The sequence below is a fragment of the Ambystoma mexicanum genome, chromosome 3p, assembly GCF_040938575.1.
Source record: "Ambystoma mexicanum isolate Mex_15411 chromosome 3p, UKY_AmexF1_1, whole genome shotgun sequence".
NCBI lineage: Eukaryota > Metazoa > Chordata > Amphibia > Caudata > Ambystomatidae > Ambystoma > Ambystoma mexicanum.
In genome coordinates this window covers 18,786,487-18,806,019 of record NC_090925.1, presented here as the reverse complement: position 1 = coordinate 18,806,019, position 19,533 = coordinate 18,786,487, and positions in this window count along the sequence as shown.

Genomic DNA, 19,533 nt, shown 5'->3' with positions numbered 1-19,533 from the left:
GCCTGGACGCCTGCCACGGGGTGATCCAGGGAGCTCGATAAAGGGTGCCAAGCACTGGGTCCTGGACACCTGCCACGGGGTGATCCAGGGAACTCGATAAAGGGAGCCAAGCACTGGGGCCTGGACACCTGCCACGGGGTGGATCCAGGGAACTCGACAAAGGGTACCAAGCACTGGGGCCTGGACACCTGCCACGGGGTGGATCCAGGCAACTCGACAAAGGGTGCCAAACACTGGGGCCTGGACACCTGCCACGGGGTGGATCCAGGCAACTCGATAAAGGGCGCCAAGCACTGGGGCCTGGTCACCTGCCACGGGGTGGATCCAGGGAACTCGATAAAGGATGCCAAGCACTTGGGCTCGGAAATCTGCCACGGGGTGGATCCAGGGAACTCGATAAAGGGAGCCAAGCACTGGCGCCTGGACACCTGCCACGGGGTGGCTCCAGGGAACTCGATAAAGGATGCGAAGCACTGGGGTCTGCAGACCTGCCACGGGGTGGATCCTGGGAGCTCGATAAAGGGAGCCAAACACTGGGGCCTGGACACCTGCCACGGGGTGGATCCAGGGAACTCGATAAAGGGTGCCAAGCACTAGGGCCTGGACGCCTGCCACAGGGTGATCCAGGGAACTCGATAAAGGGTGCCAAGCACTGGGGCCTGGACACCTGCCACAGGGTGATCCAGGGAACTCGATAAAGGGTGCCAAGCACTGGGGCCTGGACACTTGCCACGGGGTGGATCCAGGCAACTCGATAAAGGGCGCCAAGCACTGGGTCTGGACACCTGCCACGGGGTGGATCCAGGCAACTCGATAAAGGGCGCCAAGCACTGGGGCCTGGACACCTGCCACGGGGTGGATCCAGGCAACTCGATAAAGGGCGCCAAGCACTGGGGCCTGGACACCTGCCACGGGGTGGATCCAGGGAACTCGATAAAGGGAGCCAAGCACTGGGGCCTGGACACCTGCCACGGGGTGGATCCAGGGAACTCGACAAAGGGTACCAAGCACTGGGGCCTGGACACCTGCCACGGGGTGGATCCAGGCAACTCGACAAAGGGTGCCAAACACTGGGGCCTGGACACCTGCCACGGGGTGGATCCAGGCAACTCGATAAAGGGCGCCAAGCACTGGGGCCTGGTCACCTGCCACGGGGTGGATCCAGGGAACTCGATAAAGGATGCCAAGCACTTGGGCTCGGAAATCTGCCACGGGGTGGATCCAGGGAACTCGATAAAGGGAGCCAAGCACTGGCGCCTGGACACCTGCCACGGGGTGGCTCCAGGGAACTCGATAAAGGATGCGAAGCACTGGGGCCTGCAGACCTGCCACGGGGTGGATCCTGGGAGCTCGATAAAGGGAGCCAAACACTGGGGCCTGGACACCTGCCACGGGGTGGATCCAGGGAACTCGATAAAGGGTGCCAAGCACTGGGGCCTGGACACCTGCCACGGGGTTGATCCAGGCAACTCGATAAAGGGTGCCAAACACTGGGGCCTGGACACCTGCCACGGGGTGGATCCAGGCAACTCGATAAAGGGCGCCAAGCACTGGGGTCTGGACATCTGCCATGCGGTGGATCCAAGGAACTCGATAAAGGATGCCAAGCACTGGGGCTCGGACACCTGCCACGGGGTGGATCCAGGGAACTTGATAAAGGGAGCCAAGCACTGGGGCCTGGACACCTGCCACGGGGTGGATCCAGGGAACTTGATAAAGGGTGCCAAGCACTGGGGCCTGGACACCTGCCACGGGGTGGATCCAGGCAACTCGATAAAGGGCGCCAAGCACTGGGGCCAGGACACCTGCCACGGGGTGGATCCAGGGAGCTCGATAAAGGGAGCCAAACACTGGGGCCTGGACACCTGCCACGGGGTGGATCCAAGGAACTTGATAAAGGGAGCCAAGCACTGGGGCCTGGACACCTGCCACGGGGTGGATCCAGGGAACTCGATAAAGGATACCAAGCACTGGGGCTCGGACACCTGCCACGGGGTGGATCCAGGGAACTCAATAAAGGGTGCCAAGCACTGGGCCTCGGACACCTGCCACGGGGTGGATCCAAGGAAGTTGATAAAGGCAGCCAAGCACTGGGGCCTGGACACCTGCCACGGGGTGGATCCAGGGAACTCGATAAAGGATGCCAAGCACTGGGGCTCGGACACCTGCCACGGGGTGGATCCAGGGAACTCAATAAAGGATGCCAAGCACTGGGGCTCGGACACCTGCCACAGGGTGGATCCAGGGAGCTCAATAAAGGGTGCCAAGCACTGGGCCTCGGACACCTGCCACAGGGTGGATCCAGGCAACTCGATAAAGGGCGCCAAGCACTGGGGCCTGGACACCTGCCACGGGGTGGATCCAGGCAACTCGATAAAGGGCGCCAAACACTGGGGCCTGGACACCTGCCACAGGGTGGATCCAGGGAACTCGATAAAGGGTGCCAAGCACTGGGGCCTGGACACCTGCCACGGGGTGGATCCAGGGAGCTCGATAAAGGCAACCAAACACTGGGGCCTGGACACCTGCCACAGGGTGGATCCCGGCAACTCGATAAAGGGCGCCAAGCACTGGGGCCTGGACACCTGCCACGGGGTGGATCCAGGGAACTCGATAAAGGGTGCCAAGCACTGGGGCCTGGACGCCTGCCACGGGGTGATCCAGGCAGCTCGATAAAGGGCGCCAAGCACTGGGGCCAGGACACCTGCCACGGGGTGGATCCAGGGAGCTCGATAAAGGGAGCCAAACACTGGGGCCTGGACACCTGCCACGGGGTGGATCCAAGGAACTTGATAAAGGGAGCCAAGCACTGGGGCCTGGACACCTGCCACGGGGTGGATCCAGGGAACTCGATATAGGATACCAAGCACTGGGGCTCGGACACCTGCCACGGGGTGGATCCAGGGAACTCAATAAAGGGTGCCAAGCACTGGGCCTCGGACACCTGCCACGGGGTGGATCCAAGGAAGTTGATAAAGGCAGCCAAGCACTGGGGCCTGGACACCTGCCACGGGGTGGATCCAGGGAACTCGATAAAGGATGCCAAGCACTGGGGCTCGGACACCTGCCACGGGGTGGATCCAGGGAACTCAATAAAGGATGCCAAGCACTGGGGCTCGGACACCTGCCACAGGGTGGATCCAGGGAGCTCAATAAAGGGTGCCAAGCACTGGGCCTCGGACACCTGCCACAGGGTGGATCCAGGCAACTCGATAAAGGGCGCCAAGCACTGGGGCCTGGACACCTGCCACGGGGTGGATCCAGGCAACTCGATAAAGGGCGCCAAACACTGGGGCCTGGACACCTGCCACAGGGTGGATCCAGGGAACTCGATAAAGGGTGCCAAGCACTGGGGCCTGGACACCTGCCACGGGGTGGATCCAAGGAGCTCGATAAAGGCAACCAAACACTGGGGCCTGGACACCTGCCACAGGGTGGATCCAGGCAACTCGATAAAGGGCGCCAAGCACTGGGGCCTGGACACCTGCCACGGGGTGGATCCAGGGAACTCGATAAAGGGTGCCAAGCACTGGGGCCTGGACACCTGCCACGGGGTTGATCCAGGCAACTCGATAAAGGGTGCCAAACACTGGGGCCTGGACACCTGCCACGGGGTGGATCCAGGCAACTCGATAAAGGGCGCCAAGCACTGGGGCCTGGACACCTGCCACGGGGTGGATCCGGGGAACTCGATAAAGGACGCCAAGCACTGAGGCTCGGACACCTGCCACGGGGTGGATCCATGGAACTCGATAAAGGGAGCCAAGCACTGGGGCCTGGACACCTGCCACGGGGTGGATCCAGGGAACTTGATAAAGGGTGCCAAGCACTGGGGCCTGGACACCTGCCACAGGGTGGATCCAGGCAACTCAATAAAGGGCGGCAAGCACTGGGACCTGGACACCTGCCACAGGGTGGATCCAGGGAGCTCAATAAAGGACGCCAAGCACTGGGGCCTGGACACCTGCCACGGGGTGGATCCAGGGAGCTCTATAAAGGGCGGCAAGCACTGGGGCCTGGACACCTGCCACGGGGTGGATCCAGGCAACTCGATAAAGGGTGCCAAGCACTGGGGCTCAGACGCCTGCCACGGGTGGATCCAGGGAACTCGATAAAGGGTGCCAAGCACTGGGGCTCGGACCACTTCCACGGGGTGGATCCAGGGAACTCGATAAAGGGTGCCAAGCTCTGGGGCCTGGACACCTGCCACGGGGTGGATCCAGGCAACTCGATAAAGTGTGCCAAACACTGGGGCCTGGACACCTGCCACAGGGTGGATCCAGGCAACTCGATAAAGGGTGCCAAGCACTGGGGCATGGACACCAGCCACGGTGTGGATCCAAGGAACTCGATAAAGGATGCCAAGCACTGGGGCCCGGACACCTGCCACGGGGTGGATCCAGGGAACTCGATAAAGGGTGCCAAGCACTGGGGCCTGGACACCGGCTACGGGGTGGATCCAGGCAACTCGATAAAGGGTGCCAAACACTGGGGCCTGGACACCTGCCACAGGGTGGATCCAGGCAACTCGATAAAGGGCGCCAAGCACTGGGGCCTGGACATCTGCCACAGGGTGGATCCAAGGAACTCGATAAAGGATGCCAAGAATTGGGGCTCAGACACCTGCCACGGGGTGGATCCAGGGAACTCGATAAAGGGTGCCATGCACTAGGGCCTGGACACGTGCCACGGGGTTGATCCAGGCAACTCGATAAAGGTTGCCAAGCACTGGGCTCGGACCCCTGCCACGGGGTGGATCCAGGGAGCTCGATAAACAGTGCCAAGCACTGGAGCTCGGACACCCGCCACGGGGTGGATCCAGGGAGCTCGATAAAGGTTGCCAAGCACTGGGGCCTGGACACCCGCCACGGGGTGCATCCAAGGAACTCGATAAAGGGTGTCAAGCACTGGGGCCTGGACACCCGCCACGGGGTGGATCCAGGGAACTCGATAAAGGGTGCCAAGCACTGGGGCCTGGACACCTGCAACGGGCTGGATTCAGGGAGCTCGATAAAGGGTGCCAAGCACTGGGGCCTGGACACCTGCCACGGGGTGGATCCAAGGAACTTGATAAAGGGAGCCAAGCACTGGGGCCTGGACACCTGCCATGGGGTGGATCCAGGGAACTCGATAAAGGATGCCAAGCACTGGGGCTCGGACACCTGCCACGGGGTTGATCCAGGGAACTCAATAAAGGGTGCCAAGCACTGGGGCTCGGACACCTGCCACAGGGTGGATCCAGGGAGCTCAATAAAGGGTGCCAAGCACTGGGCCTCGGACACCTGCCACAGGGTGGATCCAGGCAACTCGATAAAGGGCGCCAAGCACTGGGGCCTGGACACCTGCCACGGGGTGGATCCAGGCAACTCGATAAAGGGCGCCAAGCACTGGGGCCTGGACACCTGCCACGGGGTGGATCCAGGGAACTCGATAAAGGATGCCAAGCACTGGGGCTCGGACACCTGCCACGGGGTGGATCCAGGGAACTCGATAAAGGGAGCCAAGCACTGGCGCCTGGACACCTGCCACAGGGTGGATCCAGGGAACTCGATAAAGGGTGCCAAGCAGTGGGGCCTGGACACCTGCCACGGGGTGGATCCAGGGATCTCGATAAAGGCAACCAAACACTGGGGCCTGGACACCTGCCACGGGGTGGATCCAGGCAACTCGATAAAGGGCGCCAAGCACTGGGGCCTGGACACCTGCCACGGGGTGGATCCAGGGAACTCGATAAAGGGTGCCAAGCACTGGGGCCTGGACACCTGCCACGGGGTTGATCCAGGCAACTCGATAAAGGGTGCCAAACACTGGGGCCTGGGCACCTGCCACGGGGTGGATCCAGGCAACTCGATAAAGGGTGCCAATTACTGGGGCCTGGACACCTGCCACGGGGTGGATCCAGGCAACTCGATAACTCGATAAAGGGTGCCAAGCACTGGGGCCTGGACACCTGCCACGGGGTGGATCCATGCAACTCGATAAAGGGTGCCAAGCACTGGGGCCTGGACACCTGCCACAGGGTGGATCCAGGCAACTCGATAAAGGGTGCCAAGCACTGGGGCCTGGACACCTGCCACAGGGTGGATCCAGGGAGCTCGATAATGGGCGCCAAGCACTGGGGCCTGGACAACTGCCACAGGGTGGATCCAGGGAGCTTGATAAAGGGTGCCAAGCACTAGGGCCTGGACACGTGCCACGGGGTTGATCCAGGCAACTCGATAAAGGGTGCCAAGCACTGGGCTCGGACCCCTGCCACGGGGTGGATCCAGGGAGCTCGATAAACAGTGCCAAGCACTGGAGCTCGGACACCCGCCACGGGGTGGATCCAGGGAGCTCGATAAAGGTTGCCAAGCACTGGGGCCTGGACACCCGCCACGGGGTGCATCCAAGGAACTCGATAAAGGGTGTCAAGCACTGGGGCCTGGACACCCGCCACGGGGTGGATCCAGGGAACTCGATAAAGGGTGCCAAGCACTGGGGCCTGGACACCTGCAACGGGCTGGATTCAGGGAGCTCGATAAAGGGTGCCAAGCACTGGGGCCTGGACACCTACCACGGGGTGGATCCAAGGAACTTGATAAAGGGAGCCAAGCACTGGGGCCTGGACACCTGCCATGGGGTGGATCCAGGGAACTCGATAAAGGATGCCAAGCACTGGGGCTCGGACACCTGCCACGGGGTTGATCCAGGGAACTCAATAAAGGGTGCCAAGCACTGGGGCTCGGACACCTGCCACAGGGTGGATCCAGGGAGCTCAATAAAGGGTGCCAAGCACTGGGCCTCGGACACCTGCCACAGGGTGGATCCAGGCAACTCGATAAAGGGCGCCAAGCACTGGGGCCTGGACACCTGCCACGGGGTGGATCCAGGCAACTCGATAAAGGATGCCAAGCACTGGGGCTCGGACACCTGCCACGGGGTGGATCCAGGGAACTCGATAAAGGGAGCCAAGCACTGGCGCCTGGACACCTGCCACAGGGTGGATCCAGGGAACTCGATAAAGGGTGCCAAGCACTGGGGCCTGGACACCTGCCACGGGGTGGATCCAGGGATCTCGATAAAGGCAACCAAACACTGGGGCCTGGACACCTGCCACGGGGTGGATCCAGGCAACTCGATAAAGGGCGCCAAGCACTGGGGCCTGGACACCTGCCACGGGGTGGATCCAGGGAACTCGATAAAGGGTGCCAAGCACTGGGGCCTGGACACCTGCCACGGGGTTGATCCAGGCAACTCGATAAAGGGTGCCAAACACTGGGGCCTGGGCACCTGCCACGGGGTGGATCCAGGCAACTCGATAAAGGGTGCCAATTACTGGGGCCTGGACACCTGCCACGGGGTGGATCCGGGGAACTCGATAAAGGACGCCAAGCACTGAGGCTCAGACACCTGCCACGGGGTGGATCCATGGAACTTGATAAAGGGAGTCAAGCACTGGGGCCTGGACACCTGCCACGGGGTGGATCCAGGGAACTTGATAAAGGGTGCCAAGCACTGGGGCCTGGACACCTGCCACAGGGTGGATCCAGGCAACTCGATAAAGGGCGCCAAGCACTGGGACCTGGACACCTGCCACAGGGTGGATCCAGGGAGCTCAATAAAGGACACCAAGCTCTGGGGCCTGGACACCTGCCACGGGGTGGATCCAGGGAGCTCTATAAAGGGCGGCAAGCACTGGGGCCAGGACACCTGCCACGGGGTGGATCCAGGCAACTCGATAAAGGGTGCCAAGCACTGGGGCTCAGACGCCTGCCACGGGTGGATCCAGGGAACTCGATAAAGGGTGCCAAGCACTGGGGCTCGGACCCCTGCCACGGGGTGGATCCAAGGAACTCGATAAAGGGAGCCAAGCACTGGGGCCTGGACACCTGCCACGGGGTGGATCCAGGGAACTCGATAAAGGGTGCCAAGCACTGGGGCCTGGACACCTGCCACGGGGTGGATCCAGGCAACTCGATAAAGTGTGCCAAACACTGGGGCCTGGACACCTGCCACAGGGTGGATTCAGGCAACTCGATAAAGGGTGCCAAGCACTGGGGCATGGACACCAGCCACGGTGTGGATCCAGGGAACTCGATAAAGGATGCCAAGCACTGGGGCCCGGACACCTGCCACGGGGTGGATCCAGGCAACTCGATAAAGGGCGCCAAGCACTGGGGCCTGGACACCTGCCACAGGGTGGATCCAAGGAACTCGATAAAGGATGCCAATAACTGGGGCCTGGACACCTGCCATGGGGTGGATCCAGGGAACTCGATAAAGGGTGCCATGCACTGGGGCCTGGACACCTGTCACGGGGTGGATCCAGGCAACTCGATAACTCGATAAAGGGTGCCAAGCACTGGGGCCTGGACACCTGCCACAGGGTGGATCCAGGCAACTCGATAAAGGGTGCCAAGCACTGGGGCCTGGACACCTGCCACAGGGTGGATCCAGGGAGCTTGATAAAGGGCGCCAAGCACTGGGGCCTGGACAACTGCCACAGGGTGGATCCAGGGAGCTTGATAAAGGGCGCCAAGCACTGGGGCCTGGATACTTGCCACGGGGTGGATCCAGGCAACTCGATAAAGGGTGCCAAGCACTGGGGCTCGGACCCCTGCCACGGGGTGGATCCAGGGAGCTCGATAAACGGTGCCAAGCACTGGAGCTCGGACACCCGCCACGGGGTGGATCCAGGGAGCTCGATAAAGGTTGCCAAGCACTGGGCATGGACACCCGCCACGGGGTGCATCCAAGGAACTCGATAAAGGGTGTCAAGCACTTGGGCCTGGACACCCGCCACAGGGTGTATCCAGGGAACTCGATAAACGGTGCCAAGCACTGGGGCCTGGACACTTGCCATGGGGTGGATCCAGGGAGCTCGATAAAGGGTGCCAAGCACTGGGGCCTGGACACCTGCAACGGGCTGGATTCAGGGAGCTCGATAAAGGGTGCCAAGCACTGGGGCCTGGACACCTGCCACGGGGTGGATCCAGGGAGCTCGATAAAGGGTGCCAAGCACTGGGGCCTGGACACCTGCCACGGAGTGGATCCAGGGAACTCGATAAAGGGCATCAATCACTGGGGCCTGGACACCTCCCACGGGGTGGATCCAGGGAACTTGATAAAGGGTGCCAAGCACTGGGGCCTGGACACCTGCCACGGGGTGGATAAAAGGAGCGCGATAAGGGTGCCAAGCACTGGGGCTCGGACACCTGCCACAGGGTGGATCCAGGGAACTTGATAAAGGGAGCCAAGCACTGGAGCCTGGACACCTGCCACGGGGTGGATCCAAGGAATTTGATAAAGGGAGCCAAGCACTGGAGCCCGGACACCCGCCACAGGGTGGATCCAGGGAACTCGTTAAAGGGTGCCAAACACTGGGGCCTGGACACCCGCCACGGGGTGGGTCCAAGGAACTTGATAAGGGAGCCAAGCACTGGGGCCTGGACACCTGCCACAGGGTGGATCCAGGGAACTCGATAAAGGATGCCAAGCACTGGGGCTCAGACACCTGCCACGGGGTGAATCCAGGGAACTCAATAAAGGGTGCCAAGCACTGGGCCTCAAACACATGCCACAGGGTGGATCCAGGGAACTAGATAAAGGGTGCCAAGCACTGGGGCCTGGACATCTGCCACGGGGTGGATCCAGGGAACTAGATAAAGGGTGCCAAGCACTGGGGCCTGGACACCCGCCACAGGGTGGATCCAAGGCACTCAATAAAGGGTGCCAAGCACTGGGGCTCGGACCCTTGCCACAGGGTGGATCCAGGGAGCTCGATAAAGGGTGTGAAGGACCGGGGCCTGGACAATGGACACCTGCCATATAGTGGATCCAGGTGTGCCAAGCACTGGCGCCTGGACACCTGCCAAGCGGTGGATCCAGGGAACTCGATAAACGGTGCCAAGCACTGGGGCCTGGACACCTGCCACGGGGTGGATCCAGGGAACTCAACAAAGGGTGCCAAGCACTGGGGCCTGGACATCTGCCACGAGGTGGATCCAAGGAACTTGATAAAGGGTACCAAGCACTGGGGCCTGGACACCTGCCACGGCGTGGATCCAAGGAACTCGATAAAGGGCATGAAGCACTGGCAAGAGCTTTTGTTTCACCCCATTAGCCTGGGGGTTCTTGGACACACTGCTACTGTGGCAAGAGCTTGTATTTCAACCATTATCCTGGGGGCTCCTGGACACACTGCTACTGTGGCAATATCGTGTGTTTCACCCATTAGCCTGGGGGCTCCTGGACACACTGCTACTGTGTCAAGAGTTTGTGTTTCACCCCATTAGCCTGGGGGTTCCTGGACACACTGCTACTGTGCGAAGAGTTTGTGGTTCACCCATTAGCCTGGGGGCTCCTGGACACACTGCTACTGTGGCAAGACCTTGTATTTCACCCATTAGCTTGGGGGCTCCTGGACACACTGCTACTGTGACAAGACCTTGTGTTTCACCCATTAGCCAGGGGGCTCCTGGACATACTGCTACTGTGGCAAGAGCTTGTGTTTCACCCATTAGCCTGGGGGCTCCTGGACACACTGCTTCTGTGGCAATAGCTTGTGTTTCACCCATTAGCCTGGGGTCTCCTGGACACACTGCTACTGTGACAAGATCTTGTGTTTCACCCCATTAGCCTGGGGGCTCCTGGACACACTGCTACTGTGGCAAGGCCTTGTGTTTCACCCCATTAGCCTGGGGGTTCCTGGACACACTGCTATTCTGGCAAAAGCTTGTGTTTCACCCATTCGCCTGGGGGCTCCTGGACACACTGCTACTGTGGCAAGAGTTTGTGTTTCACCCCATTAGCCTGGGGCTTCCTGGACACACTGCTACTGTGGCAAGAGTTCGTGTTTCACCCATTAGCCCGGGGGCTCCTGGACACACTACTACTGTGGCAAGAGCTTGTGTTTCACCCATTAGCCCGGGGGCTCCTGGACACACTGCTACTGGCAAGAGCTTGTGTTTCACCCATTAGCCTTGGGGCTCCTGGACACACTGCTACTGTGGCAAGAGCTTGTTTTTCACCCATTAGCACAGGGGCTCCTGGACACACTGCTACTGTGGCACTCGCTTGTGTTTCACCCATTAGCCCGGGGTCTCCTGGATACACTGCTACTGTGACAAGACCTGGTGTTTCACCCGTTAGCCTGGGGGCTCCTGGACACACTGCTACTGTGACAAGACCTTGTGTTTCACCCATTAGCCTGGGGGCCCCTGGACACACTGCTACTGTGGCAATAGCTTGTGTTTCACCCATTAGCCTGGGGGCTCCTGGACACACTGCTACTGTGACAAGACCATGTGTTTCACCCATTAGCCTGGGGGCTCCTGGACACACTGCTACTGTGACAAGACCATGTGTTTCACCCATTAGCCTGGGGGCTCCTGGACACACTGCTACTGTGGCAATAGCTTGTGTTTCACCCATGAGCCTGGGATCTCCTGGACACACTGCTACTGTGACAATACCTTGTGTTTCACCCATTAGCCTGGGGGCTCCTGGACACACTACTACTGTGGCAAGAGTTTCTGTTGTACCCATTAGCCTGGGGTCTCCTGGACACACTGCTACTGTGGCAAGACATTGTGTTTCACCCTTTAGCCTGGGGGCTCCTGGACACACTGCTACTGTGGCAAGACCTTGTGTTTCACCCATTAGCCCGGGGGCTACTGGACACACTGCTACTGTGGCAAGAGCTTGTGTTTCACCCATTAGCACGGGGGCTCCTGGACACACTTCTACTGTGGCACTCGCTTGTGTTTCACCCATTAGCCCGGGGTCTCCTGGACACACTGCTACTGTGACAAGACCTTGTGTTTCACCCATTAGCCTGGGGGCTCCTGGACACACCGCTACTGTGGCAAGAGCTTGTGTTTCACCCATTAGCACGGGGGCTCCTGGACACACTGCTACTGTGGCACTCGCTTGTGTTTCACCCATTAGCCCGGGGTCTCCTGGACACACTGCTACTGTGACAAGACCTTGTGTTTCACCCATTAGCCTGGGGGCTCCAGGACACACTGCTACTGTGACAAGACCTTGTGTTTCACCCATTAGCCTGGGGGCTCCTGGACACACTGCTACTGTGGCAATAGCTTGTGTTTCACCCATTAGCCTGGGGGCTCCTGGACACACTGCTACAGTGACAAGACCATGTGTTTCACCCATTAGCCTGGGGGGTCCTGGACACACTGCTACTGTGGCAATAGCTTGTGTTTCACCCATTAGTCTGGGGTCTCCAGGACACACTGCTACTGTGACAAGACCTTGTGTTTCACCCATTAGCCTGGGGGTTCCTGGGCACACTGCTACTGTGGCATGAACTTGTGTTTCACCCCATTAGCCTGGGGGCTCCTGGACACACTGCTACTGTGGCAAGACCTTGTTTTACCCATTAACTCGGGGGCTCCTGGACACACTGCTACTGTGGCAAGGCCTTGTGTTTCACCCATTAGCCCGGGGGCTCCTGGACACACTGCTACTGTGGCAAGGCTTTGTGCTCACAGCCCTTTTCCCAGGCATCTCGTCATGACAATGGGCAGGATTGCATCCCCTCTGCCAGTATGCCTTTCCGGCTACAATCATTGCCCTCCACCCAAATGCCCCCCTCCTGGGCTTGAGCCCTCCACAGGCTCTTCTAAGTCTTCCCAAGAACTCTTTTGGTGCAAGGTCTTTGAAAGTTTCACATTTTCATTTTTTAATGCCAAGGTTTTTTTTTTGCGTACTGAGTTGCTACTGTGCCCTCTCAAAAGCGGCTGCACGAAAGTGCCAGATAGAAGCAGTGGGAACCAAGGGGCACCATGTACTCTCTGCCAATTGCCCTGCAGCAGAGCCATCATTCGGACATTTAATTTTAACATCAGGAAAATATATATACTGCTTTTTAAAATACATTCAAATTAAGATGTATAAGGAAGTCACTTCAGTTGATAAAAACAAGCAGATATTTAAGTGCCCCCCCCCCAAGATGTATGTAAGACTGTAGCTGTCTACTTTGCAGATAAAGTTGGGGTTCCCATGCTTACATTGAGAGGGGACCCTGAAGGGGGGCTCGCCACTAGGCTCTTCTGAGGTGTTGCGAAGAGTTGGAACTGCTCTGAGGTTTATAGCAGCATCAGATGTCATGAATCCTCCTGCCACCTCTAGAAATCGCCCCCTGTCCATCTGGCCTTTTGGGGGACAACCTTGAAGCAGCGCCAGGTGATTTGGCCGTTTTATCAACATCTCTGCAAAGACGCTCAGTACTGTCTAAAGAAGTTCTAGGCTCCCCTGTTCTGGAACATCTCTCCCTAGGCCTGACACTACTGGGCACTTTCAGACCCATCTATACCCCCGCCGCCCCATTAGTGGGAGGGTAATTATCTAGAACTGGGTGACTTGTTGGCAGAAGTATAGAGACTACTTCTGTACTTTGTGAGGGAAAACACCTTGTATTGAGGGTGAGGGTTTGATCTCTTCTATTGACAGCGTTGGGCGCTGTAGGCCACGAAATGCGGCTCCGCCGCCTGGAGCGCGCGGTCGATATTAAAGGAAGAGCTTCAGAGCTTGGGAGACGAGCAAGGGGGTGGCTGCTGGAAGCTGCATCTGCCCCAGGCATCCGGGTATGGGTGGGGTTCCACAGGGTTCCCCTCTTTCCCACTTATCGTGTACTATCTATATGGACCCATTGCTCCATGCTGAGGATGGCCATGGGCTGCAAGGCCAACTGCACCTGGACGATGCGCCTGTTGCTGATCCTTCTTCAGAGGAGTGCCAAGGATGGGGAAGTGGTGCCTGATTGGTTGGGCGCGCAGCAGAGCAGCCGGCTTTGTCTTAACGGGGGATAAGGCAGGGCTTCCGCTGCTTATCACTTCTCTGTCGGTCCCTTCTTTTCCTCTGCTGACTTGGGTCACGTTGACAGTAATTTGCCCCCAAATGGATGTAGTGGTTGTGATGCTGGAAATGGATCGGAGGGACAGGGCCTCCGTATCCTTGTCCTTTACTGCTTTTTATCGTGTGTTCTGTCGTGTTTTCCGCGCAGGAGTCCATGTGTGACTCCTGGCGGTGCAGCTCTCTCTCTTTTGGTTTAGTGAACGGACCCGTGGGATACCCTTATGGCACCCATGGGTGGGGGTGCAACCCTGTGCCCCTAGTGTATGTTGTTGGGCACCTGTGGGTGGCCCGCAGAGCAGGGTATGGGCTGGTGGCAGCTCCATGCTGAATTTGACAGGTGCGTGGAATAACCTCTATTTTGGGATACCCCGGCCCTGCCATTGGGATCCGTTGATTCCTGATGGAAAAGAAAATGGCCCCTGCGGCCTCTTGCTTTCTATTACCCATTACCTTGTTTTCCCAAAGTCCTGGGAAGCCCTGACTCTGTCCCTTCCCCCTGACTGGCTGTTGGGTGGAAGTGCCATATGGTGCTGTTGTGAAGGCCCAGCCAGACTAGCTGGAGCCTTCCCGGTGATGTATGTTGTGGGTACCTCCTGTGGGTGGGACCTGGGTGAATAGAGTGTGTGACGAATATGCATTCTGTGTTGTGGATGTCTAGTATCTGGTGGTTGACACAATGACTGAGACAGCCCTGCCCAAAACCGGTATGAATGCAGCTTGGAGAGTTGAATGGCTTGGTACTTGTCCCAATACACATAACTTGTTGTGAGTGTCTGGAGAGAAGTGAATGGCCTGAATACCTCGTGCACCTGATTGGCTGCCTGCCTGCATGAATGTCCTTAGTCGTGATTGGATGCTTGAGTGTGACCCAGCGGAATGAATGGGAGATCAACAGTATATCTGGGGACCTCTCACTGCTAGGAATCGTGTTCAGAAGCTGAAGTCCACTACGACGATTAACTGGAGTAACTGAAGCTTGACCGTGAAGCCCTGCTGGACGAGAAGAATTGCTGTTGCTCTCCTTCACAATCTGAAAGCTGCTGTGCCTCCAAGGACTGACCCAGAGAGGACCTGGTAAGGCGCCCTCTTCCCGAGCTACGAGGGACCATCGTGCACAGCTGACCTTTGCCAAGGCTCCCTGGTAGACAGACCTTCGACAGGCTGCCGACCCGAGACGGGGACTGCTGTGGAATCTCAAAGAGAAGCACTCGGACTGTTGTCTGCCACTGTCGACGACTGCCGTCGCCGACCGGAGCCGCCGTGCTCCCGTTTGCCTAAGAACTTCATTTGATCACCGGACGCTCTCGTCTGCATCGTCGCCCGCTTTATCCCGCTGGAGAAGGCCCGACCATCGACGCACCGAGGAGTATCCGCCGGTGGGTTTCCCGCCACCTAAAGACCACAGAGACGCCGATGACTCGACGCCCTTGCTGGGCCACAGTTCTTCATCATCTCTTTGCAGTCCAGAACTATCATCACCGAGGTGCCCCGCACGCCTCTTCCTTGCAGGACACCAACGCTCTGTCGTCGACGAGCACCGCTAGGAACGAAGCTGCCACTTCACTGCCATAGTTCAACCTGTTCACCGTCGGACGTTCGACGACCCGTGACTCCTGCCTTAAAGGGAGGGCACTCACGAAGGGCCGTCGATTCCCCGACACCGAACGCCGAGTTCCTCAACGCCTCTCGATGATCCGTGGCTCCTGCTTTAAAGGGAGTCACTCAAGAAGGATCGGTCGACTCATCTTCGGAGAACTCTACTCCACCAGGTACATTGGGGGGGTGTAAAACCTTAATAGGAGGAAATAAGACTATTGAACATTACATGGACTGGGCTTGTGCTATATATCTTTATTTACAGGTTGCCCAGGCGGGGGGATCTCCACACAGAACTGTGCCTAGTGGTAGGGGTCAGCATTCTGCCTATTGTTTCAACCATCTTACGTTCCTGCCTATCTCTATTGCTGGTTTTCTCGTTATTGATCTGTGTGACATTTTAACCGTACAGTTGATGCACTTTAATGAGATTTGATAACATTGGTGGTACCACTTTAGAATTGTATATATTTATCATTATTGACTTCTGAGTACAAAGTGCGTTATTGTGATCGTGTACATACCTTTGAATATTAATTATATAAAGACTGTGTTTTCAGTAATACAGTGTGTGGACATTCCTTTGTGGGGGTTCGGGGACTACACTGTACTTAAGAAACAGCCTGCATCACTTCCTGAGAAGCTAGGCCTTGATTGCTCGTCCATTGCTACCTTATAGAGAATCTTGGCTGGGGTCCTCTGTGCCTCTCCTCTACCATATAGAGAGCAGAAGTACAGACATCCCCTACCAGTCTTTACACTGGTGGCAGCGGTGGGATGCTTATGGTTTTAAGAATCAGTGTATAACCGTGCCACTTACAAAATATCTGCACTTTCTTAAATTAAGATTTGGTTGTGTACAAAATAACTGCATTACAAGCAATGGAGTCTATTGCAAATGGTAAATTGACTCGGATGAGCTTAAAGGCTCTCCAGAGTGCTTGTGAAGCCAGGGAGTTTGACTTTGTGGGTAAGTCTAGGGCCGAGCTGATAGCTGCCCTGGTGGACTACCAGACCGATGGTGAAACTCTTGATGAGGGGGGGAATGCAATCAATGAGGACTCTGCCCCTGGGGTTTCTACTGAATCTGTTTCTGGGAATGCCACCATTCCTGCTGCCTCTATTCCGAACCCCAACAATTCCTTTGAGCTTGAGCTATTAAGGATGAAATTAGCCTTTGAATATCGCAAGTTGGAAATAGATGCTGAGCTTAAGAAGGAGGAGCTGGCTCAACAAGTTGAACTCAAGAATAGGGATCTTGAACTCAAAGACAAGGACACTGAATGTCAGAGAATCCAGCTAGAGAAAGCTAGAGTGGAGACTTCAGCGAAACCCAGTGAGAGTGTCAGGTCCCCAGCAACCAAGTTTATGAAGGATTTGGTTGGTGTGTTTTCGGAGGGTTCTGATATCCTCCAATGGATTGAAGCGTTTGAAATGGCTTGTGCAATTCATGATGTTGACAAAAGAGATTGGGCTAAGTGTTTGCTAAGCAGAGTGCCTCAAACTGGATATGACTGTATTCTGAAGCTGAGTGTGGAAGAAAGGGGTCAGTATGAGGGTATGAAATATGCTTTGATTGCCAAGTTTGGCAAGACACCTATCCAATACCTTAAAAGGTTCAGGGATTTTAAGGAAAGAGAGAATGTGTCTTGGGTTGACTGGGTGAGTGCTGCGCACATGAACATGATGGGGTGGATTGATGGTTACAAGGTGAAAACCTTTGTTGAATTGTCTCACCTTTTGTTTTTTGAGCATTTTTCTGAAGCCTGTTCACCAGAGCTGCGTCAGTATGTTGCTGACCAGAACATCTTGGATCCCTTTAAGCTGGCTAGGCTGGCTGACACGTGGGTCTCCCACCGGGTGTCCCCTAAGGACTCCAGTGGGAAGGACAAGGACAAAGAGAAGGGGGCCTCTCAGAAAGCTGAGGAGTCCCAGAAGCAATCACAGTCGGGTAAACCTAAACCCTCCTCTCCGAAGACCCAAAAATTTAGTGGGGATAAGTCAGCTGTGGGTGGGAATAAGAGTAGTGGTCCACCTGCTGCAAAGCAGGCTCCCGGTGGTTCCAGTACCATACCCCGCACTCCCGGCACTTGTTGGGACTGTGGGGCTCTGGATCACAAAAGGGGTGACTCCAAGTGTAAAGGTAAGGCACTTAGAGTACAGGCTGTCAGCCTGACCTACCCTTACCCCATGTCTGAGGTGGAGGCCACTGTCCTCCCCTCCTCTACCGGGATCACCTTTGGTGCTCCTGTAGAGATTTCCTTAGTGTCCTTTGGGGCCTGGGACCAGTACGCGGAAGTACTGGCGACTATCCCACAGAACACCCGTATATTTTTGTGAAGTGTCCTCCTGAATGGCCAGCCTTCTAATGGTTTGAGAGACACTCGGGCAAGCATGACAGTGGTGGACAGGACCCTGCTCAAGCCAGAGGACTATGTAGGTGCTCCTCTGAGAACCACCAGGTTAGCTGGTGGGCCTCCCAAATTATCGCCTGTAGCCCGAGTCACACTCGTAATTGGAGACAAGACAGCAAAGCTTCCTGTCCTGGTTCAGGACAATGTCCCTGCTAACATTCTGTTAGGTAATGATCTAGTGGAGTTGGGATTGATCGCGGATGGTCTTCCCATGACTGCTGCTGCGGTCACTAGGTCACAGGTGACACCGGGTCTGGCTGTGAGTCAGGTACTCGAGCCAAAGGTGCGGCCTAAGGCAAGATGAAGGAAGAGCAAGAAGGCCACCTCTGTGGAGGGAGCTCCTTCTCTTCCTGCTGTTCCTACAGCACCCATTGGGATCCATGCTCCGGACGGGCTGGGTCCAGTGGTAAACCCCGTCTCAACTCCTGTGGGAGAAGAGCCAGAAGACTCTCCTGTGGGAGAGGTTCTCAACCCGGAGGATCATCCCGACCTTCAATGCTTGTTAGCTGAAAGGGGACCCTCCCGGGCAGACTGCTGTAAAGGACAGAGAGAGTGCCACTCTCTCGAGGGTCTGAGGAAACAGGCCCTGTCACAGGCACAAGGAGAAGTGCCTAGGACATTCTGGATTTATTGGGAGGGTGAGCTCCTTGTTAGTGAGCCCACTAAGCCTGAACCTGGTGCCCTCATGCGGTTGGTGGTACCCCAGGTTTACAGGACCTTCCTACTGCAGTTGGCGCATGAGGTGCCCTAAGCTGATCATCTTGGTACCAGGAAGACTAAGCAGAGGCTCTCTGCTCATTTCTACTGGCCTCGGATGGGAGTAGAAGTGGAGTCCCGCTGCAGGACCTGCCCAACTTGTCAGTTGTCTGGCAAGACTGGTGGCAGTGTCATTGCCCCACTGCAGCCATTGCCAGTGGTTGGCACACCATTTTAGAGGGTGGGCATCGACATTGTCGGTCCCCTTGACCCTCCCATGTCAGGTGGACATCGGTTCATCCTGGTTTTGGTAGATCATGCCACCAGGTACCCTGAGGCTATACCCCTTCGGACCGTTACTGCCAAGGTGGTTGCCAGGGCTCTCCTGGGCATTTTCCCCCGGGTTGGATTCCCCAAGGAGGTCGTCTCTGACAGAGGATGCAACTTCATGTCTAGTTACATGAAGACCATGTGGAAAGAGTGCAGAGTAACCTATAAGTTCTCCACCTCTTACCACCCCCAGACCAATGGTCTGGTTGAGAGATTTAATAAAACTCTCAAGGGCATGATAGGTGCTTTGGAAGAGCCCCTGCAGAGGAAACGGGATCTGCACCTGCCATGCCTGCTGTTTGCTTACCGAGAGGTACCTCAAGAGGGTGTTGGTTTCAGCCCCTTTGAGTTACACTTTGGACATCCCGTGAGGGGGCCCTTTGCCTTGATCAGAGAACGTTGGGAAGCCACCCCTCCACGTCTCACCAAGCAAGTGGGGGACTACGTGTTAGGCCTCAGACGGAGGATGACACAGATGATGGGTCAAGCAACAGCGAATCTCAAGGCCAGCCAGGAATTGAACAAATACTGGCATGAACTTAGAGCGTCGCAAGTGGATTGGACTCCGGGACAGGAGGTCCTCGTGATGGAGCCTACCAAGCCTCGAGCATTGGCAGATAAATGGACTGGACCCTTCAGG